The sequence below is a fragment of the Cibotium barometz genome, chromosome 20, assembly GCF_041138505.1.
Source record: "Cibotium barometz isolate CiBa-2024 chromosome 20, ASM4113850v1, whole genome shotgun sequence".
In the NCBI taxonomy this organism is placed as follows: Eukaryota; Viridiplantae; Streptophyta; class Polypodiopsida; order Cyatheales; family Cibotiaceae; genus Cibotium; species Cibotium barometz.
In genome coordinates this window covers 24,671,854-24,695,963 of record NC_141065.1, presented here as the reverse complement: position 1 = coordinate 24,695,963, position 24,110 = coordinate 24,671,854, and the positions used below count along the sequence as shown (strand labels likewise).

At 45.4% G+C, this 24,110-nt stretch overlaps 1 long non-coding RNA gene across 1 annotated transcript; it reads right to left on the bottom strand.

The window, feature by feature from the left end:
• Positions 1-515: 515 nt before the first annotated feature.
• Positions 516-23,664, bottom strand: LOC147627691 (uncharacterized). The gene is made up of 2 exons (XR_015268381.1): positions 23,227-23,664; positions 516-1,331 (listed from the first exon to the last, which is right to left on the bottom strand). It is a non-coding gene; the product is annotated as an uncharacterized LOC147627691 (long non-coding RNA).
• Positions 23,665-24,110: the final 446 nt, after the last annotated feature.

The following is a 24,110-nucleotide window of genomic DNA, read 5'->3' as shown; positions in this document are numbered from 1 at the left end:
TCCACCCCTCACAATTGGAAAAAATTGGTGATGATAATTTCAGAGAAGGGCTGTTGGGGGTGAGGATCTCTAAGTAGTGACCATCTCTCACCTAAGCTCGAGTAAGAAGAGAGAGAGAGAGAGAGAGAGAGAGAGAGAGAGAGATTTCGTTATTATCTTCAGATCTTGAGTATGTTCTATGAGACCAGCACATCTATACAAGAGTGTAGAAAATTACTAGTGACTAACCATGAGTACTGCTCGGTGATGCACACCTTCTTGATGAGGGCTATGATGGAGATAGCGTTCCCCTTTCATGAAAGAGAAGTATCAATGTTGTGTAGCAAAAGCTGGGCCATCCAAGGGAGAGTGCTACTCAAATTGAGAGGGAGCTTGAGACAGAAGTCAGCCAGTAGTGGGACATTAGAGGAGAATACCACCCCCCCCCCCCCCCCCCCCCCGAATCCGTTGCGCAGAGGGGGCAGGGATCTTTCAAATTAGACAAGCATAGAAATTATTTTTAGATTGAAGAAATGTATAGGAAAAATGTCCTCCAATTTAAATTGACAAACAAGAGAACAACTAACAAAAGAAGCAGGCTATCAACAAAAAACATCATCCTTTGTACCCTATGGTACCATCATCCCACTATCCGCACAAACAAGATCTTCCCTGGGGCTTGGAGAGAGACCAGCACACTGCACAGCAGTTTGCTATTGTTTAGAAAAGTAGAAAGTAAAACTAAGATAACCAACCTTAACTATTCATGAATGGCAAGAAGGTGCAAATTGTACAAGTGTCTCTAAACCCTGATATCAGGTCTCTCAACCCTTCAGGTGTATCTGTCCAAGCTTCTCCTGTTGCTATCACTTTGTGCAGTATCATTGGATGTCTTTCAAACTTAAACGTGATCCACCATTACTGAGAGATCACCTCACAGTATACTCCTCTGAATTTACCAAAAAAAAAACCCCCGATAAAAAGGTTTACATCTCACAGAGCTAATCTTTCAAACTAGCAAAAAAAGTTCAGAAATGTATACACTAAGCATCAACTTGCCTTATGCCAAAATGAGGCCTGAGCACGCCAGGGTTTCCGGCAGTCTCCAGTCAAATAATTGCAGGATAAGAGGCGTGCGAGACCATCATCCATCTCACAACTCGCACTGAATATTGTATTGGAACCACAATGTGCTCGTGTGCATGCCCAGAGCATTCATTAAGCGACAGAACAACTGTTTAACTTTGACCCAGCCATCAACTGTGGCAGTGGTAGAACAATTGCCTTCAGATTCTTCTTGCAAAAATTTGACAATACCATGAGTCTGCATCCGTGCGGTCCACGTAGTCCACCTGCAAAATTTGCACGAAATCCAATCGATAAATGACTGGACTTCTATTGACACTTTGTCCACAGAGAAAGTTCAAAGAAGTGCTGAAGAACATTATAGGATATCTAACTATTTGCTTTAGCCCGGTTATTGTGAGATATAGTGTGTGGATGCACCGTTGAAGGTTTGGCTTGGACCATGAGAGTAGACATGCTCATGCCACGCACATGGCGAGTACGTAGGTTGGCGTGTCAAAGGCCTACGAGTAGACTTCAGTGGTATGGGATGCCGGAGTTAGACACGGACCTATGGGATTGTGCAAGAAGTCCTAGCCTTGGCTTGGGGGAGATTGGAGGATGCCAGTCGCGGTTGGGAGGTGAGCTAGCTTGTTGCCTCATGATTTGATTTAGGACTAACCTTGGTTTTCAGTTGTGTTTAGGGCAGATTTTGGGAAGGACTTTACACCATATATGGCCATTCGGCATGTTTAAAACCAACTAGGGACTCCATGATTGGTTTTACAGTAAATAAGTAATAAGAGACAACTTGGGGACTCCAAGCACGGCTTAAACTGCCAAAGCATCTCTTCGAAGTTATGGTCTTGAGATTCTTGTCATGCACTTGTGCCTTTTAATTGCATTTGAGGTTTTGTGGCACCTCAAGGAGGTTACCTCAAGGAGGTGACACATAGTTTTGTGGCCAAGCTAAGCTGACACTTATAAAGTGATAACTACGCCATAAATAGCTGACTTGCTATAAAAGGCCATTAAGCTTACTTTGGATGTTAAACATGAGTGAAAGCAACCATGTTTGCACATGGGATATGTATCATTGCAAATATTAACATATGGCACTCAAATCCAAGAACCCTAGCCAAATATATGCATGCTAATCCATAATCCCGAGGCCCCCTAACCCCATTGGATTAGATCCCTGATCCATAGATGCGTGTCCAGGTACACAACATGTGGACCCTCTAAACAGCCCCAAATCTATAAATTGGAGCACTCTTTCTTCATTTGACCAGGGTCTATTGCTGCAAACTAGCCTCTACCATGTTCGCTGCTCACATTCTTGCCTACAACACTTTATGAAGAGTCCCTACACTACTTCACTTTCCTCTACAAAAGGATACTCTACCTCTCTAGCTTTTCTATGGCGGTATTCTTGATGTCCTCGCTGTAACAACCATTGTGCCAATCATTGTACATGTTGTACCAGCAATCGTACCACCTGCTGTACCAGCCATTGCACCTGCTGTACCAGCCACTGTACTTGCTGAGCTATCCATTGTACTTGCCATACCAACTCATGTACCTATTGTACCACCATTGTACTAGCTTCTATACTTACTGTACCTGCTGTAGCAGCCTCTATACTTGCTAAACCAACCATAGTCACAGGGGACGGAGGGGACGGACCCTTGGAACGGAGGGACGCCGTCCCGGGAACACTGTGGGACGGGGACGGACGGGGACGGACAGACGTCCCCATCTGGGCGTCCCTCACAAGGGACAGCGTTCCGGGACGGATCCAAGAGGGGACGGTTGTGGGGGACGGCTGCATGGGAACACCTGTAGGTTACTTTTGTCAAAAAGCAAAGAAAAGCAAATAGTCAAACTAAGTTGACCGCAAGTCAAGAGCACCACTGGCAAGAGAAGATTGGGCCGGACCAAAAAGCTAAAAGCTGCTTTTTCAAAAAGCAACTCTAAGGCCAAAAAGCAAGGCCTTGAAGCTAGAAAAGCAAAGCACAAGAACTTTGGGAAAAGATGGCCATATTTGGATAATATTTGAATAAAATGAAAAAGACAAAAGCAAAGTACAAGAGGAAAAGCAAAAGCTTGCTAGCTTTTGGCAAAAAGCAAGGCTTCCCACAAGTATAAAACTAGCTTGATTCTCCTCTCTTTGAAACATCAACAAGATTATTGGAGATTGGAGCTCATCATCACCATCATCTTCAACAGCAAGGTGGTCCTCATCATCTTCATCATCAATGAGGCCTACAACTCCATCGCCACCTACTGCCTTTGTGCCGCCTGATCTACGGTGCACCGCCTCTCTTTGCGCCTCTTTGTGCACCACCAGAGCGGAAGACAAGTTGGATGGCATGAACTACTCCTTGCGGAGTTTTATGCTGAGAAATGTGCTCGTGGCAAAAGGTCTTTGGGATTTTGTTAGTGGTGATGAACCACGTCCAGGTCCATTGGCTCCAGAGACTCCTCCCCAAGGGGGTGCTCGTGGACGAGGACAACAGGTACAGGCACCAGGTCAGCCATTGCCTATTCAAAGAACAAATGCTCAGAAGACATGGGATGCCAAAGATGCACAAGCCTTGTCACTCATTGCATTGTCAGTACAGAGGTCTATTATACCTCATATTCGTTCAGCTGGCTCTTCACGGAATGCATAGGTGACTTTGGAGCAGATGTATGCTGCTCGTAATGAGGCTCGGATCTCGTTTTTGAAAAGAGAGTTGGAAAATCAGAAAATGCATGAAGGAGATGATATGTCTAGCCACTTGAACAAGCTGCAGGATTTGAGAGAGCAACTCATCAATGTGGATGAGATTATTCCTGAGACACAGCTTGTGTCCACCATCTTGAACTCTTTGCCAAGATCTTACTTGGCTTTTCATACCTCTTTGAACCTCAGCATGAGGAATGCTGTTGAACCCCTTAAGTATCAGGAACTTGTTGCTCTCTTGCTTCAAGAAGAGCAAATCAGGAAGAATATGAATATGAACACAAGTGCTAAACAAGCATTTACTACAGGTCAAAAAGGGAAAGGCAAATCTCAGCCAAAGAGTTCAAATCAGAATTCAGGTGATGGTGGTTCATCTCAGGATACCAAGAAAGGTGATGGACAGCCCAAGAAGAAGGGCAAATGCCATTACTGTAAGAAGCCAGGTCACTACATCACAGAGTGTAGAAAGAGGATTGCCAAAGAGAAGGCAAAGGAATCTAGGATGTCTGTAAATGATGCCTCTAAAGCTCCTCCAGAGACTGCTTCTTTTGTTGAGGACAGGGATTACTGTTTCTATACATGCAGCTATGATGCTTCTTTTGTTTCTATACATGCAGTATGACAGAGCATGCATGTACTTGGTATTTTGATAGTGGTGCTTCAAAGCATATCACATCTCGTAGGGATTTGTTTTGTCATGTAGGCCCTGCTCCTGTTGGCAAAACTGTTCAGTGTGCCAATAATGCTTCATATCCAGTTCGTGGCATTGGGGAGATTCAGCTCACAGCCATTGATGGCTCTATTCTTCTCCTTACAGATGCCTTATATGTACCAGGGATAAAGAAGAATTTGTTGTCCATTTCTTCTTTAGCACACTGTGGTATGCAAGTCCACTTTGATGATGACAAATGCATGGTCAGAGACAAAGCTAATGCTTTGACCTTGATGCTTACTGGTACATTATGTCATGGACTTTATCAGTTGGATGCATTTCAGCCAGTGGATCAGTCTGCTTATAATGCATTCACTCTTACTCCAGCTATGGTTGATGCGGAGTTATGGCATGCTCGCATGGGACATGTAAATTTTGGTAGTCTTATGCTTATGCAGCGACATAACATGTTGACAGATCTACCTCTTATGGAGAAGCCTCCAGATCACATATGTGAAGGATGTATTTTGGGAAAAATGCATCGGTTTTCCTTCCCACGTGATCAGGCTCTACGAGCAACTGCAAAGTTGCAGCTTATACATAGTGATCTTTGTGGTCCCATGTAGACGAAGTCATTAGGAGGTTGCTTCTATTTTGCTACATTTATTAATGACTTCTCTCGTATATGCTAGGTCTATCCGTTGACACAGAAATCACAAGTATATGATGCATTTTTGGCCTTTGTAGCACTTGCTGAAACAGAGTCAGGATGCAAGGTTAAGACTCTCCGTTCTGACCGAGGGGGGGAATATATGTCACACATGTTGAATTCCTTTCTTGAGAGTAGAGGTATCAAACATCAGTATACTACTCCTTATACTCCACAGCAGAATGGGGTTGCAGAAAGGAAGAATCGGTCACTCATGGAGATGGCCACATGTATGTTAAAGGCAAAGAAGCTACCACATATCTTTTGGGTGGAAGCTGTCATGTGTGCTTGTCATATTTTGAATCAATGTCCCACAAAGGCATTGGTTTCCATTACTCCTTTTGAGGCTTGGCATGGCCGCAAGCCTTCGGTATCACATTTTCGTACTTTTGGGTGTCTTGCATATGCACACATACCCAAAGAGTTGAGGAGGAAGTTGGATGATAAAGCCACAAAATGCATTTTTGTTGGGTATAGCCGTGAGAGCAAGGGCTACCGGTTATATGACCCACTATCCAAGAAGATATTCACTAGTCGGGATGTGATTTTTGATGAAAAATCAGAAATATCCATGGCTGGTTATGATGCAAATCAGGCTGAAAATGACGTGTTTGAAGGTCTACTACCTATGGAGTTTCATTCCACAGTTGGTGATCCAACTCATGAGGGTACAGGACAGCCAGCCAATCATGAAGGTGGTGCAGAAATTCAGCAGCAAATTGAGCCAGAAGTTGAGCCAAATATGGGGCAGCAGGCACCACAGGTCAGACACATACCTAGATGGTATTTGAGGACATTACAGGACAGCCATCTAGAGGGTCCTCTTGCTGGTCGTACTCGTAGGGAGACAAGGACCAATGAGCATACACACATCATGGATTTGAATATGGTTATGGCAGCCAGTTTACAGGATGATGATGAGCCTGATTCATTTGTGGATGCACGAGACAATGTGCATTGGAATAAAGCCATGCAGGATGAGCTTGATTCTATTAAAAGGAATCAAACATGGGATTTGGTTGATCTGCCCAAAGGCAAGAAAGCAATTGGTACTAAGTGGGTCTATAAGTTGAAAAGACATGCAGATGGATCCATTGACAGGTACAAAGCCCGTCTAGTTGCAAAGGGCTACGCACAGAAGAAGGGCATTGATTATGAGGAGACATTTGCTCCTACATCCCGTATGTCGACACTTAGGTGTGTCATTGCATTGGCTGCACATCGTGGTTGGGTTGTTCACCAGTTGGACATCAAGACTGCTTTCCTACATGGGGACCTCAAGGAGGAAGTTTATGTACATCAGCCCATAGGTTTTGCAGAACATGGTCATGAAGGAAAAGTATGCAGGCTGAAAAAGGCCTTGTATGGTTTGAAACAAGCTCCACGAGCTTGGTATGCAAAGATAGATGCTTTCCTACTCACTCAAGGATTTGTGAACAGTCCATCAGAAGCCACTTTGTATGTACAGAAAGATGAGAAAGATCTGCTGGTCATCAGTCTTTATGTAGATGATCTTTTGCTCATGGGATCAAATGATGACGAAATTGCAGCTTTTAAAGAGATGCTGCAACAGACATTTGACATGTCTAATTTGGGGCTCGTACATGTTAGAAGTCATCTCCTGTCTATTTGTATACACGGGCCTCTGTTGTGGGTGTGCCCGCCCGTATATCATTTTTCCACACTCCCCGTATTTTTTTTCCCTATTTTTCCCATTTTTTTTCTAGTGGCTGGAGGGCTGCCAGTTGATGCCAGGAGCACTCTGAAGCTGGCCGACTGCATCTGTATCAGTCGTGGGCTGTAGGAGTGCTGGCCGACTTGTTCTGTCCAGGCGTGGGGCATCAGATGCTGGCCGACTGCTATATTCAGCAGTCGTGGGAGTTTTGCTCAGTCGTGGGCCCTTTTCAGTGCTGGCCGACTGCCCTCATGGGCTTGTATATATTGCCCCCCATCCTCCTCCACTTTCTCATTCAATATCTTCGGGATCTTGTGTATAGAGAAGAGTTTACACACATCTCTCTGTGTTTCTTGTGCTGATTATTTTCTGCAGTCTACTTGCTCTTGTCTACCCAAGTTTGGATATCATTTCCGCTGCATATTCTGACATGGTATCAGAGCCCTAGGCTCTAGGAGATCTTGGGCGTTTTTATGAGCAAGAGGGGGAGCAACAGGTTGCTGATCGGTGGACTGTTTCGGGCTGAACGGGAAGTGAAGGTGCAAGAGGAAGGCGGGCAGAGGGGCTGGACAGCCACTTGCATATTTTCTGATTTTCAGATTTTTTTCCCACCCACCCACCCTTTCAAGTTACTCTCCGAGATGGCAGATTTAATCGAGATGGCTGAGAAGCACGTGAAGATTCCGACTCTCCCCACGTTCCCAGTGGATCGGCAGTTGGACGGGTCCAATTATGGCATCTGGAAGGTCATGATGGAGTCAGTTCTGGAGTCATATGATCTTGCTGATTTTATAATCAAAGGGGTGCCAAGGCCGGAAGCTGAGGAAGGGGAGTTATTATCGACGAGGAAGGACCGAGAGGCACAGGCACAAATGTGGGACCGTGTCAACGCCAGGGTCCGGTCATTTATATTCCTCAATTGCACACCACAGGTGATCAACCATGTGAAGCACATGACGCTGGCGAGAGGCATATGGGAGCACTTGGCTTCTTTGTACAACAGGGTGTCACCCATGAAGCGGATATCCTTGGAAGTGCAGATGCGGGTTATGAACCCTGCAAAGTCTTCGACGATGCGGGAACACATTAACAAGCTGCAGGCCCTTCAGCAGGAAGTCCTTCAAGCTGGGAAAGAGATATCATCTGAAGATATGGCCATCACGTTACTTTCCCACTTGCCTGGTCAGTATTCTGCTTTCTATTCCTCGTTGATCACTAGTGGCAGGCTCAGCACCATTACTTGGGAGGAGCTTGTGCCAATGGTCCTGGACCAGGAGGAACGTTTCACGAACCCTCCTCACGGCGGAGGTTCGGAGGCCTTAACTGGCCAACGGTCGAAAGGCTGTAACTCGGGCAAAGGGAAGGCTTCATCGGAGAAGTCTTCTGAGAAGATGTCCGACGCTGACCGCGAGAAGCTAAAGGCAGAGTGGACCTGTAATGATTGTGGCGAGAAAGGCCACTACTGGAGGCAGTGTCCCAAGTGGAAGACCGAGAAGGGAGAAGATTCCTCAGCAATCATGAAGACTCCGGCTTTTGTGCACCTGGAGGTGATGGACACCGATGTTTCATTTTCTTCAGGCAGGGAGGAGATTGGAGGACTCTCCGCAGCGGATACTCGGGAGTGGATTCTCGATAGTGGTGCTTCCAGGCACATGACTCCTTCCCGTTCCGGTTTACAGGATCTCTGCAGGCTTTCTGGTCATATTCTTACTGGTGATACGTCCACTATCCCAGTTCACAGTGAGGGCAGGATGGAGATAGTTCCCGATGGCAGAGGGGGGAAGCATTCCTCCCAGGTGTTGTATGTTCCGGCACTTGGTTTTCATCTGTTGTCAGTGCATCAAGTGTGCAAGACTGGCGTACGGGTGGAGTTTGATGAGCATTTTGTTGCTCTCCGGGACAAAGCAACAGGCCAAGTGGTTTGGGAAGGCGGAGTGGAGAATGGAGTTTACAGGCTTTCAGCACTCTCTCTCCCAGGTCCTCAGGATTGTGATGAGTGGCACTGTGGTAATGGCTACTCAAGTGTGGATACGCTGCAGGTGCGAGCTTTCCGAGACCAGGTGGTGGATAGCTTGCCAGTAGATGGCAGCAGTTGGCAGGAACTTTCCAGTACTGATGTTGGTAGTTCTTGTGTTCATGAGTCAGAGGAAGCTGAACAGGTCACTTATGCTCTGATGTCTCGTCGTGCTCGGGACATAGAACTTCCAGTAGTTGAGGATGTTCTTTCCACGGGGACCTTTCGGAAAGCCAGGCAGGTGACAGGTGTTTGCTTGCAGAAGGAGGTGGTTTCTCCAGGCTTTGTGGTTCCGGATTCAGAGGGGGTGGTTGACAGGTTTCATCAGGTTTCCAGGACTTGTTTATGCACCGTAACAGGTGTTGATCCTTGTGAGCAGTGTGATGTCTCTGTGACTCAGAAGCTGGATGGTTCATTGATCTGGTTGATGGACACCGGATTGGACGGGAGCTTCCTGATGAGGCAGTTGAGCTCTTGGTTGCAGATGTCTCTTTGGGAGGCAAGATCGCGTTTCCTGTGGTTTCTGCGGCATGTGAAGGATCAGAGACTCTTTTACACAGGAGGGGGATTGTTGGATGGAGTCCGACTCCGCGGATGGAGTGACTCAGTTTGGGGAGGAGATCCGGACACGAGGGGATCTACTTCAGGCCAAGGAGCAGCTTTACGGAGCAGGAGGAGGTTACATTGCAGGTTTGGGCTTCCACTGGAGGAACCCATGGTCATCCAGAGGCACTTTGTTCGTGAACAGATCGTTGCTGATGACATCTTGCTGGAGTTCTGTTCGACGGAGGACAGTACGGTGGACCTCTTCACGAAGTCGCTCTCAGGATTTGCTCAGGCGGCACCCCAGCTCCCAGTGGTTGGTTACACAGCCAGGAGCTGAGAGGGGGTGTTAGAAGTCATCTCCTGTCTATTTGTATACACCAGGGCCTCTGTTGTGGGTGTGCCCGCCCGTATATCATTTTTCCACACTCCCCGTATTTTTTTTCCCTATTTTTCCCATTTTTTTCTAGTGGCTGGAGGGCTGCCAGTTGATGCCAGGAGCACTCTGAAGCTGGCCGACTGCATCTGTATCAGTCGTGGGCTGTAGGAGTGCTGGCCGACTTGTTCTGTCCAGGCGTGGGGCATCAGATGCTGGCCGACTGCTATATTCAGCAGTCGTGGGAGTTTTGCTCAGTCGTGGGCCCTTTTCAGTGCTGGCCGACTGCCCTCATGGGCTTGTATATATTGCCCCCCATCCTCCTCCACTTTCTCATTCAGTATCTTCGGGATCTTGTGTATAGAGAAGAGTTTACACACATCTCTCTGTGTTTCTTGTGCTGATTATTTTCTGCAGTCTACTTGCTCTTGTCTACCCAAGTTTGGATATCATTTCCGCTGCATATTCTGACAGTACACTGCTATTTGGGCATACAGTTTGTGCAGGATAACAGAGGCATTGGGTTGTTGCAATCTCGATATGTTGCTAAACTTCTGGAGAAGTTTAAATTTCAGGATTGCAAGCCTATTAGCACTCCTATGGAGCCTGGGATGAAACTGTCACTACAAGATGACAGTATTTCTTTTGATGCCACTATATATGCTCAGGCTGTTGGGTGCCTTATTTATTTGTGTACTACACGGCCAGATATTCAGTATGCCGTATCTCAGTTGAGCAGATTCATGCACAGCCCTCGATTTTCACATTGGCAAGCTATGAAGCGTGTATTCCGGTATTTGCAGGGTACCTTGTCTCTTGGATTGCTTTATCCTGAGGGGGGTGACATGCAATTATATGCTTACAGTGATTCAGATTGGGCTGGTGATTTTGATACCAGACATTCCACTAGTGGAAATTGTTTCTTTCTTGGCTCTTCATGTATTTCTTCGCTAAGCAAGAAACAAACCACAGTGGCCACTTCGTCTTGTGAGGCAGAGTACAGAGCAGCCTACACTACTACTGTTGAGTGTCCTACACTACTACTGTTGAGTGTGTCTGGCTGCATCGTCTCATGACTGATATGGATATTTCAGTGGAGGAGCCTACACCTGTAACGCGCGGAAGCTTTGGGTAGTCTTCTTTCAGCCCTAAACACTCTTGAAGACCTTCTGATGCGAAAACGCACCATGATGCAAAAACGCAGGTAGAGAGAGAGTAGAGAGAGAGAGTGAGAAGTGCTGAACTTTCAGTATATCTATTGTACAAAAAGGGTACATGTCTTTGCAGCTCTTGGCTGCCCTCTTGAAAAGGTGATAACACACCCAAAACTTGCCCTAGACTAGGATCCTAATGACTCTCACCCCTAGTGGGTGGAATGAATACAACATAGAGCAAAGGTGCCTTTATATAGGCCTTGGAGCATGTGGGGAACTGGCCGACTGCTGGTCGGCCAGTTATTAATTCATAAAATCAATTTAATGCTGCCGACTGTGTCTTCTGGATGCGCCTGCTGCCAGCACCCTCTGGCCTGCAGCCGACAGCCCTTTGGTCATGCTGATGTCATCCTCCATGCAGCCGACAGCCCTTCTGATCCATGCTTTGCTCCATGTCCATCTTCTATTGGTTCATAGTCTTTATCTGCTTGCCCCTTCTGGATTTAGCCCTAGAAATGTCCATGGCATCTGTGATGCACATGACAACACCTATCTATACTGATAGTCAGAGTGCCATTGCTGTGGCCAGGAATCCTGTGTTTCATGCTCGCACGAAACACATTGAGATTCACTATCATTTTGTTCGGGAGAGACTCCAGGCAGGTGATATCAGTCTGATCTACTGTCCTACAGATCAGAATGTGGCAGACATCTTCACCAAGGCATTACCACGTCCGAAATTCGAAGCATTCCGCACTGCTTTGAATTTGTTTCCTTTTGGTGGATGATGTACAGTGATCACATATCACTCCAGGGGGGGTTTGTTGGGTTTTATGTTGTGTATGCACCCAGAGGAGTGCTAGTGATCATCAGTAGATTACTGGGACACTTTTTACTTCAGTTAGTGGAGGTTTTTTCCCCCAGTTTACCTTAGTTTCACTTATAATAGTTTATAAGTGATTTGGTCCATCTGGCACATTTTATGGCCGGACATGTGAACACATCTTTTAGGTCACTTCATTTTGTGGCTATTGTACTTCACTTTATTATACTGAATACAGGAGCTAGTCGTGTTCTCTCTCACGTTTCTGTTTGAAGTACCTCCAAACCCTAACCCTAACTGCCGAAAGCCTTCACAAGCCTCAAGGCGACATGCAAATAGTAAGAAGATATCATGCATGGCTACTGCTAGTGATGCCTTAAAGGAGACTATCATCTGTGTCATCCAAGAAAGCCATATCATCAAGACCAACATCTGCAGCATCTAAAGCTTTAACCCCATCCTGACCAGGATCTGCAAGTCCATGTGTCTCTTATCAGCGAGGACTCCTCATCAAGCAAATTAGCACTTCCAAAAATCAAGTCATTGACTTGTTTTGTCCCAAATTTGTTCCTCTTCTTAGATGCAACATGGCCGAACACACTCCATAGTTGCTCAATCGGAGAGGAGCTTGCACCTTGAGACAAGATCCTTGCTGCCAATGATTGAAGCTCTGGTGTATGAGCCCCATAATCCTCCCACCATAAAGCAGCACCTATCTTAAACATGTCTCTCTGTGCATCGGCCGATCCAAACCTTCCCAATTTATTACAATAAAATCCAAGTTGATCTTTCACCAACCTTCGTTTATCATCATCACAAACCTGCCTAGAAAGCATTGTCTCCCAACCATCCATTACCTCATAATCAGCCTCTTGTCCACATCCTTGGAACTCGAGATCCAAGATATACGCAACAATATGCATGGGAGAATGATAACTATTCCATTATGCTTCACATAATTCTCGAACCTCTGCATATTTCTCATCAGACAAGCCCATTTCCCCTATTTTCTCAATCATTCAGTAAGCCCTCTCATAAACCTTGTCAATGCATGGCTCCGTTGCAAAATGAAGATTTGGTGACTTCTTATGTCATCAAAAAGAGTTTTCTTATGATGCAAACCCGTTTATGTGAGAGACAAGATTTGAGGCCAAAAGTGATCAAAGAAATGCCATGCTCCACCTTACATGGGGCAAAGAGGCATATTGATTACAACTGAAGCTTTGGAGAACCACTTTTATTGGCCTAGCACGAGAAAGAGCATTGAGCTATATGTTCGAGAATATATGGTTTGTCAGAAGGTCAAGTTTGATCAACAAAAGCTAGCAATATTATTGCATCCATTGAATGTTCTATGGGAGGGTATTGCTATGGATTTTATCTTTGAATTGCCAAAGTCAGGGAATGGAAATGATGGTATACGGACCTTTTTCAAATTACCAAGAAGATCAACCATGTATGTTATCGATTGGACCTTCCATATCATCAGAGGATACATAATGGCTTCTATGTCAACCATACACAGGATTACCCCCAGAGGACCCTATATTGGAGGATCCACCAGAGGTTGTAGAGCCAAAACATATTGTGTTTCATTCTATGAGAATTATTTGCTATTGGATGCGAAATGGATGCCAGAGGAGTACTTCAAGGACTATCCTGAATCCACGAGCTTTTGAGAAACCAGTTGGTCCATATATATTTAAAGTACAGGCATATACATCTTGCGAACAAAACAGATTCAAGAGAGAGGGATTGTACCCCTAGCCCTCTTCATTGTATATATTTAGTGAAATTGAGCTTATATAATGGTTATTTGGACACGCTCTAGTTTGAGTGGCAACGATGCCAGATAACCCAAGGAGCAAGATTTGTATTTCGGAGGTAACGATGCCAAATGACCCATTGGACAGCCTTTTGTGCCAGATATCTTGGATTTCATAGTCGGGCGGTCATTGCAACTAGATAGCCTAGATGACTATTGATGAACAGTCGTGTGGTCATTGCAACCAGATAGCACAGATGACTATTGGACTTCACAGTCGGGTGGTCATTGCGACCAGATAGCCCAGATGACTATATTGGATTTCATAGTCAGGCGGTCAATGCAACCATATGTCCCAGATGACTATTGATGAACTCTCTAGCGGTCCTAGTTACCAGATGGTCTTGAGGATTGCCTGAGCGGTTTCTATCAGGAGCCAGATAGCTCAGCATCGATTTTCGATGAAAACAAACAAGACAATCCATAAACGGTAGGATCTTTACTGTGCACAATTTTTTTTCAAGTGAGTTAAGTATACTTCGATGCTTTTTGCAATTTATTGTGTCTTTGGACACCTACCCCTCGGATGTGGACTTCGAGGAGACGTTTGTCGTTTTTCCGTTTTGACAAGAAAACCACGCATGGCTTTATGTGGTAAGCTAAAGAATAGCCATAGGTATGAAACCATGGTTTAATAGGTATTAAATGCCTTATACCCGACTTCTGTGTGCTAGTTGACTAGGAACATGAGAAAGTATAAAAAGCCTAGCCATGTATTCAGTCCAGCATCTCATTGTTCACAAAGTGCTGAAGCTACTCAAGGGGCCCGGACAGCCAAGGAGTTAATGCAAGGTGAATTCTGAAGGTCAAGGGCAAAGGTTTACCTCAGCCAAGAAGGTCATTTTCAGTCAGGCTAATCACAGTCAAGAAGTCAATCTTTTGCATCATTATAATAAAGCAAATACACCATCCGTGGTGGGGGCCCTACAGAGGGTATTTGGGACCCAATACTGTGTCCTCTTCTCCCTCCCTCCCTCCCTCCCTCCCTCTCTCTCTCTCTCTCTCTCTCTCTCTCTCTCTCTCTCTCTCTCTCTCTCTCTCTCTCTCTCTCTCTCTCTATTTTCTAAACATCTACTTCAGTTTTGTGCGTTATATTCGTCGTGAAAGATTGCTGAATTCTGGGCATTGAAGTTACCGATTCGACCACAAAGCTTCCGCATGTTACACCGACAACCCTCCAAGTCCACCAATAGTCAATCGCTTGCCAAATCAGGAACACCTACTCCAAAATCAGGTTCAAATCTATCTTTACCTTGTTGCCCCTACACGATTAGCCTCTGAGTTCAACCAGTGCATGTCTTGCACATGACATCTCCCTCTACTAAACTTGATGACGGGATTCCAATCTGTATTCTTGGATGACGGGATTCCAATCTGTATTCTTGGATGACTGTCATCATCCCAGTCTCTAGTCCTGGAGTCCCCTTGTCATCCTTCCCTCTCTAGCAACCTTTTCACTGAACACCCGGCCTGGTCTCCAAATCCACTCTAACTCTAATGAAGATCTATGCATCTGTTCTATCCAGTCCCCATTCCGTTCCCACCCTATCCCCCTGAACACTGTCTTTGGTCTTCTTTCTTGAGAAATGAGTCTGGCACTCTCACTCCACCCCTTGGAGAATCAACTTTTTCACTGAACACCCGGCCTGGTCTCCAAATCCACTCTAACTCTAATGAAGATCTATGCATCTGTTCTATCCAGAACCCATTCCGTTCCTGCCCTGTCCCCCTGAACACTGTCTTTGGTCTTCTTTCCTGAGAAATGAGTCTAGCACTCTCACTCCACCCCTTGGAGGATCAACCTCCCCTAGAACCATTGCCTGAAAGCCTTTCCTGGTGTGTCCAAAGTGGCACCCGACTCACAAGACTACCATCCCCTTGGGCTTTGTGGAACACCACCAACCAACCTCCTGGGAGCTTCTTCCATGTCGTTTGTTCCTTGCCTCGGGCCTCGTACTTGTGCACTTTCCTGTACCTTGGACCTGTGCACCTTCATTTGGGACTGAATCAATGTTTAGCCTTGTCGAGCTTGATGCTGAGACAAAGTTGCATGATTCCCACACCACCACAAGATCAAGACACACGCGATGGTTTCATCCATGCACGATGCAATAAGGGTGGGTGGAACATGGACAGCAACGATATCTCAGAACCAGCCAGAAGCTTTGATACCAATGTCACATGCAGAAGCTTTGGGAGTCTTCTTTCAGCCATAAACACCATCTAGGAACATGCTGATGCAAAACGCACGTAGATGCTAGAGGGGAGAGAGAGAGAGAGAGAGAGAGAGAGAGAGAGAGAGAGCTGAGTATTCAGTATATCATATAAAGTACAAAAAGGTACAATGTTCTTGCAGCCCTTGGATGCCTTCCATGAAAAAGGTGTAAGTACCTAATCTATGCCTAAGTCTAGACCTAATCTATGATCCAGCCAAGCATAGGGGCTGAATGCTGAAAATGATGAGCTTTATTGCCTTTTATAGGCTAGAAAAGACATATTGAACTGGCCGACTACTGGTCGGCCAGCTCCTGGACAACCAATATTCACCTTGCTGCAGCCAACTGGACATACACCTGTATACACTGGCCGACAGCCCTCCAAGTCCACCAATAGTCAATCGCTTGCCAAATCAGCTCCAAAATCTGGTTCGAATCTATCTTTATCTGATTATTGGCAAATGTTGGCTTAGACCTGCATAGGATATTGGCCAAGTTTTATGAGACCAAGATTTATGATGATATGATATCATATGTGGATAATCCGATTTGCCCGAATCTTGTATTTGGAATAATCATATCTTTTCAGGGGGGTTGGCCCATTCCGACCCTAGTGTCGTGTCCATTGTGCAAGTTCTTTATGGATTGTGGTTGTTAAGTGGTTGTGACCATGTTTAATGTTTAATACACATTGATGGTATAAGAAAGCGTGTCAAAGACCCTAGACCCGGAGCGGTTCAGTTTCATTGGTATCAAAGCACAAGTTTCCTCCTCTTGTAAGGAAGAAAAAGATTACAAGTGGGGACCACACTTGCCATCAATGCTATTAAGCATGCCAAGTCCATTCAAAGTCATGCGTCAAGAGCATAAGAGGAAGACAACCTCGTGCATGGATTTATGGAAATGGCTTTTTGTGCTGTCACCGTCATTCTCTTTATATCGATACCATGGATCATATTATCAATCTCGAAGGCTACCAGTATATAGTTATATCTTTGATTGCAGAAGCATGGTGGACCAATAACCCACAGGTAACAGGATTGAGCTTGGCAAAGAAAGCTAAGTATACTTCAAGTTTTGCAAAGTTGGTGCTTTTTGCAATTTATTGCAAGTGTTTTTGAACACTTAACCCGAATTGTGTGTTTTTTGCTTTGTATTGTTTCAGGTAAACCATGTTAATGGCTAAAAAAACCCGGTTTTATTGGATGAGGGAGAAGATGTTCTACACACTCACACAGACACACACGCACACATAGTCGAATCAAGCTCGAAGAATGAGAGAGAGACCAAAAGTGAAGTGGGAAAGTACTCGATGATAATGATAAGAAATGAATGGAGTACAAGAGTACAAATAGCCCTAGCCCTAGGGCTGATGTGGCTAACACACAAGAGTGTGTTCACACCGAAAAAAACCCCTACCAACACAGGATAAAAAGTGTCCGTGTGTAGGGCTGTTCACACCAAGGACTTCCAGGCTAACAAACCCCCTTGAAGTGAATGGTGTGAACATCTATAGGGTGTGAGGACTACCCTGGAAAGAGAGTTGGTAAGCCCATCTACTACATTGGCATGTGTAGGCACATAGGTCAAGGCAATCTCTCCTGTATGGAGCCTTTCCTGACATAATGACAATGCACTGGAATGTGCTATGTTCACGCTACTGCAAATGCGCTCGGACTGTCAATGAAAAAATGGTGGTAGAAGACAACTGTCCAATACCAAGATCTACCAATAGACAGCGGAGCCATTCACATTCCACGATAGCTGTGAATGCTGCGCTGTACTCAACTTCACAACCTGAAGTGGCTCTTGTCAGAAATAATTACCAATATTGGAGACCTTAATGTTAGAACATTATGCCCAATAGCTGTCAGTGTAGGCGGCAAGCATAAAGAAAATGCATTTCTGCTTCACTATTTGCCAATGCCGAAGCTGAGCCAATGCTGAAATTTACTCAATTGTGACACTACATACGAGTTTCAAGACGGGTACTGCATATGTAATAAGGCATCCTTCAGTTTGCTGACAAGGGGCAGCATCAAAAGCTTCATTGGAGGTAGCAACATGCCCCCCCTCAATTGCTACTTGAAAATAGGCGTCACGACTCAAGATATGTGAAGTCTATTGAGCCATTCTTAGACCTACCAATGTTTGCAAATACAAACTTGAATCCCAATTAGCTGTAACGCGCGGAAGCTCTGGGTAGTCTTCTTTCAGCCCTAAACACTCTTGGAAAACCTTCTGATGCAAAAACGCACCATCTGATGCAAAAACGCAGGTAGAGAGAGAGTAGAGAGAGAGAGTGAGAAGTGCTGGAATTTCAGTATGTCTATTGTACAAAAAGGATACATGTCTTTGCAGCCCTTGGCTGCCTTTATAAAAAGGTGATTAAACCTAATTTCTGTCCCCTTTGGGACCTCTAGTGACCCAATCCCCTAGTGGGAGAGAGTGCCTAAAACAAAGAGCAAGGGGGGCTATTTATAGCCCCTTGGACAAAATAGGGAACTGGCCGACTGCTGGTCGGCCAGTTAATAAATCATTAATATCCAATAAATGCAGCCAGACTGGATCTCTTGATGCGCCTGCTGCCAGCACCTTCTGCCCTGCAGCCGACAGCCTTTTGGTACTGCTGATGTCCGCCTCCATGCAGCCGACAGCCCTTCTGATCCATGTTTTGCTACAAGTCCTGCTCCAAGTCCATCTTCTACTGGTTCATAGTCTTTATCTGCTTGCCCCTTCTGGTTTTAGTCTTGAGAAGGTCCATGGCATTGCTGATGCACATGACATCCCCCTCTGCTAAACTTGATGACGGGAATCCAACCTGCTCCTGGATGACTGTCATCATCCCAATCCTGTCCCGAAGTCCCTCTGTCATCATCCATCCCTGGCAAACCTTTTTTCTCTGAAAATCCGATCTGTTCTCCAAACCACTCTGTCTCTGATGAAGATCTATGCATCTGGTCTTCCTCTAGTCCACAATCCATTCCTGCCCTGACTCTGAACACCGTCTTGGTCTTCGTTCCTGGAACTGAGTCTGGCACTCTCACATCACCCTTGGAGGATCAACCTCCCTTGGGACCGTTCCCTTAGAACCTATCTGGCTCACGGAACTGCCATCCCCATCTGGCACTGTGGAACACCACCAACAAATCTCCTGGGAGTTCTTCCCGATCTGTGTTCCAGCCTTGGGCTTCGAATCCGTGTACTTTCCTGTACCTTGGACCTGCACACCATCATATGGGACTGAATCAATGTTTAGCTTTGCTGAGCCTGATGCTCTGATACCAATGTAACGCGCGGAAGCTCTGGGTAGTCTTCTTTCAGCCCTAAACACTCTTGGAAAACCTTCTGATGCAAAAACGCACCATCTGATGCAAAAACGCAGGTAGAGAGAGAGTAGAGAGAGAGAGTGAGAAGTGCTGGAATTTCAGTATATCTATTGTACAAAAAGGATACATGTCTTTGCAGCCCTTGGCTGCCTTCATAAAAAGGTGATTAAACCTAATTTCTGTCCCCTTTGGGACCTCTAGTGACCCAATCCCCTAGTGGGAGAGAGTGCCTAAAACAAAGAGCAAGGGGGCCTATTTATAGCCCCTTGGACAAAATAGGGAACTGGCCGACTGCTGGTCGGCCAGTTAATAAATCATTAATATCCAATAAATGCAGCCAGACTGGATCTCTTGATGCGCCTGCTGCCAGCACCTTCTGCCCTGCAGCCGACAGCCTTTTGGTACTGCTGATGTCCGCCTCCATGCAGCCGACAGCCCTTCTGATCCATGTTTTGCTACAAGTCCTGCTCCAAGTCCATCTTCTACTGGTTCATAGTCTTTATCTGCTTGCCCCTTCTGGTTTTAGTCTTGAGAAGGTCCATGGCATTGCTGATGCACATGACATTAGCAAAAGCCTCCTGAGACCACTTGACAACCCCACGGTCCATCGGTTGGCAAAGGTGTGGAGCACCCATCAACCTTGGGCCCGACACTATCCTCCCAAGGGGAATCCTACGTAACACACTCATGTTTATCTTCAAGCCTTGTTGCTGGTGATGGGTAAAATCCTAGCCATCTCGATGGCTTCAGTTGCTCAAAGTCGTCGTCACTAACCGACTCCACATCGTTACTGTTGGATGACTTCACAAAATTACTGCCCACTGACTCCGTATATCTGCGGTGCATACGAAACGTGCATGCTAACTAGAAGAAAAGCAGTGGCAAAACGGAGATGGGTTATGAGGTGGAAAGAAGTGAAAGGTTAGAGAAGAGCTATTGGGTGGATGAGAGGACTGAACTGAAGTTTGCAACTTTCCAAGACCAAGTGCTAGGAGATGGCATACGTAGATCTTGCACAATGTATGAGCCAACAAGAAGGGAGAGATTGAATTTATAGAGGTATTGAGTTCAAAAAGCACCCTTGCTTTAATTTTGTGCTTTTTGAAAAGCTGGGCTTAAACTTAAGCCATGTCCCACATTAGGACAAAAAAAGCTCACTTATGCTTTTATTACTCGCGCTTTTTTTATTTTTTAACCTTCACGCCTCTTTTAGCTTTCCTTCAACCATATGTCCCCCACAATCACGTGCGCAACCAGCCTTGTATGCATCCATCTCCTATGCTCACTGTCCAAACTACTTGCGCAACCTGCCCAAGCTCCTACCCACACTGCCCACTGCCGGCACTGCACTTGGTACCCTGCACACTGATGTTACGCAACTTGTGCCATGCTGCACAGCCTACAGCGCCTTCTGCTGCGTGGCCTCTGCCCTGGCAAGCCCCTTGGCTGGGCTGGCTGGCTGGCTGCTATGAGTAGACCCCTCATGGCCACCCTTGCCTTGGTTATTCAAGCCATACATGGCTGGTCCTAGGGTTGGCTATGGGTTGGCCCCGAGCTACCCTAACCCTATCGCTAACTTGCCTCCCTCAGCGCTGCACCATGCCTGCTCCAACTTCTGTGCGCACCACAGCCTTGTTTCTTCCTCTGTTCATCCCTTGTGGCTGCCCCAATCTCACGAGAGCCTGTCTATGCTTGCTGGTCCTCTGCTGAGAGGTTCCTAGCCATAGATACGTTACTCACGGTGTATTCCAGGAGCACTACCCACTTATCTTGCAGGCCCACAGGAGCATCATAAGGGAAAAAGCATGGCTTCTGTGCACTTCTGCATGCACCAAGGGTGCTTTTTCTCCGTCCCTTGTTCCTTGCATATCCATGCATGGAACTCCTCTTCTCTCTGCCCATCCTTGCTCAGAAAGCAATTGGCTTTCTTGCCAAAACAGCCCACATGTACATCCTCCATGCCTTGGGTTCTAGCAATGGTCGAATCCATGCTTGATATCACTGTAAGGTCTCCACAGACCAAGCCCAAGGATCATCTGACCTATAACCGAAACCCTAACAAGGTTTCATAGACAGGGGACACAATATCCTACACATCGCATGACCGCGATAGATTGTGGCTAGCATTCAATTCTATCATGGGGCTTATCAAAGTCTTTATTTTGTAGATGGACTAGTGAGCTGACACAAACACCATTCCTTCCCAAGCATCCATCAAGGGGAGAGCCTTAAGGCCAAAGTCTCTGCAATAAGGAGACATTAAGCACGGAGAGGGGTCTCCGATTATCAATTACATACCTTATCCCCCCCCTTGTGTATGAACTTAATCACTCCTGAACTAATTTCAGAGGCCAAAAACTTGTTTTGGAAAGAGAAGAGAGCCAGTCTTAAGAGATGGGGTCCCACCCACCACCAAAAGTCTATAGAATTCAATTGACAAACCAACTGGTCCCCACAGCCAGGGACATGGTAGCCTCCTCCAATTCTTGAAGAGAAAGAGGTTGATCAAGGAAATCTTGCATATAACCAAGAACTGTTTTCTGTCCAGCTTGAGCACATGCAACTCTAGAATCAATCTTCTTAAAAGATAGGGACTCAGGTTGGCCTAAAATACCTGCAAAGTGCTCTCCTATCAATCTACGGTTCTTTGTTGAGTTGGAGGCTCTACTACCATTAGGGAACCCTAGGAAAGGGGCCTTCTACTTGAGAACCCTTAAAAATCTATGAAGGTACAATCTTCATTTATTTATGATAAGGCATATTCAAAATATTCATTGATAAGTATACCTCTCAGAGAAAAACTAACTACCAAGCAAGAACACGTGAGACTAGGAGGCTGAGATTCAAGCCTCAAATGATGCAACTAACTGCCTTACAGGTGCAGGCTATTTTAGGGAGTTGAAGAAAAGGTGTGGCAGCTTCCCTGCAACTCTAAAATCTATGGAGATGGATTGTTGACTTGTAGTGTATAAGTTGGCCCATTTTGCAGCTAACAGACTAGCTCTGGGGGAGCTGAGTCCCCATGCTCACAGCTTAGAATCTTACTCACTTTTCTACAACCTTTTATCATCAAAGTACTTATACTACGCCGCTATATGAAGCTTGGTCAGTAACTAGCTCTTGCATCTAAAAAGGGCAGTAAAGAACTAGCATGTGTATAAGCGCCTTCCCCTCATGCCTTCACAAATTAAGGCTTACAATACTTTACTCAAGGTCTCTGCTACTACCATGGCAAACACTTACAGTCCTGCATGGGCTGCTACATCCATTGGACAAGGCATGTACAGGTCAAGCTTCCAAGTACAGTAAAGTTGAGGCTCGTTTCACAAAACCAGAGGCCACTTAAATTAGTGAATGAGCAAGTATTTGCATGCACAATGGGCACATGGCATATCAAACCAAGGAAATAAGGAACACTTGTGTGGAGTCTTCCAATGGATCTATACATGTTGCAAGCAGGAAAACACAAACAAACACTTGACTGTTGTTTACTTTAACTTAACGCAAAGATGAAAAGCTTCGTTGTGCAACACAAACAATCTTGTTTTTGTTGGAGAGAGAGAGAGTCAAAACAATATCATAGAGTTACAACCACAGCAAAAGCTTCGGTCATGAACTACTAGGATATGGTTGTAACTGACCTGTCTAAAAGTTCCCCAAACGTTGAGCTAGGTGCCCTTTGCATGAGTGAGTTTGGTTGTTTCCGATGATCTACAAATCAGGGCCCCCCTGAAGTGTGAATGGCCAGCGTATACAATCATGACGAACATGCAACATAGCCATGCCCTTAACTGAATGAAGTAGGAACATTACAACTAGAGTGTAACAGTGGATCAATACAGATTGCAAGCAGGTATGTTTTTCTTCTTGGCCCTAGGAATTAAGAAGCAGCCACATCAGTGCTTTTCTTGTTGCAATTAGGGCAACGGCACTGCATGTCTTGCAAGCTTCACTAATTATCGTGTCTTTGTTTGTGGCTGTTAAGGTAATGAACAGCATGAAAATATCTTGTAGCTGATGCATTTACCTTAAGCTGTTTGTAGAGACTCACTGCCAAGTAAATAAGCATTTTTATTTGCGAGCTGGCCCTAAGTTCCAACAAGAAAGCAAGAAAGAAACAGAAGAAGAAGACGAATACCAGTTGAGGGACGCTGTCCAGAGAGCAAGCTCCGTCGGAGTAGGATGGGGTGACGGGGAAGGAGCCATATTCTTGCAGGAGGAGGAGTTGCTGGCTACGAAGAAGCCTGTTGCTGCGCAGAAGGCCCAGAGGTGGAGGCTCGTTGCACCACTCCATCCACTGCCCTAGAGGACTCTATCTCCTGGTTCCAGAACTGTGAGTCCACTATGGGAGCCATAGCCAAGACTGCTTGATCATGAAAGAAACACGCTTCCTGATGACGACGATGATGGTGGTTTACACTGGAGGGAAAACTGTCTTTTCCACACCTGGGCACGATTGGGGCTCTTTGGGGTCTTTACACACGGTGGATGATCGATTGTGGACATTTGATGTTGTCCCTCAAGGTTGCATAAATCAATATGATGATGATGATGATCAGTACGCACTCTTCCAAGCACACAGTTTGTAAAGATTGGAATAGGATAATTTTGATGAATAATAAATTGTATAAAAGACAAAATTCCATGCCATAAAGACACTATCCACCACCAAGTAACCAATGGATTAACCTAGCCAATATGCCCTTAGAATTCACAAGCACAAATTGTCATGTTAGGCACTCAAAACCCTTTACCAATAGGTATATACATATCATTTTAGGCACTCAAAACCCTTTACCAATAGGTATATACATATCATTTTAGGCACTCAAAACCCTTTACCAAGAGATATAGATCATCAAACATGTATGTACCAACTCTGGTAATACCTTCTTAATCCACTCCACCGAGGACTACACCACATCAATATTTCATGACATTACCTTCTCAATCCACTCTACTAAGGACTACACCACATCAATATTTCACGACATTACCAACTAAAACTCATTTTGATGATCT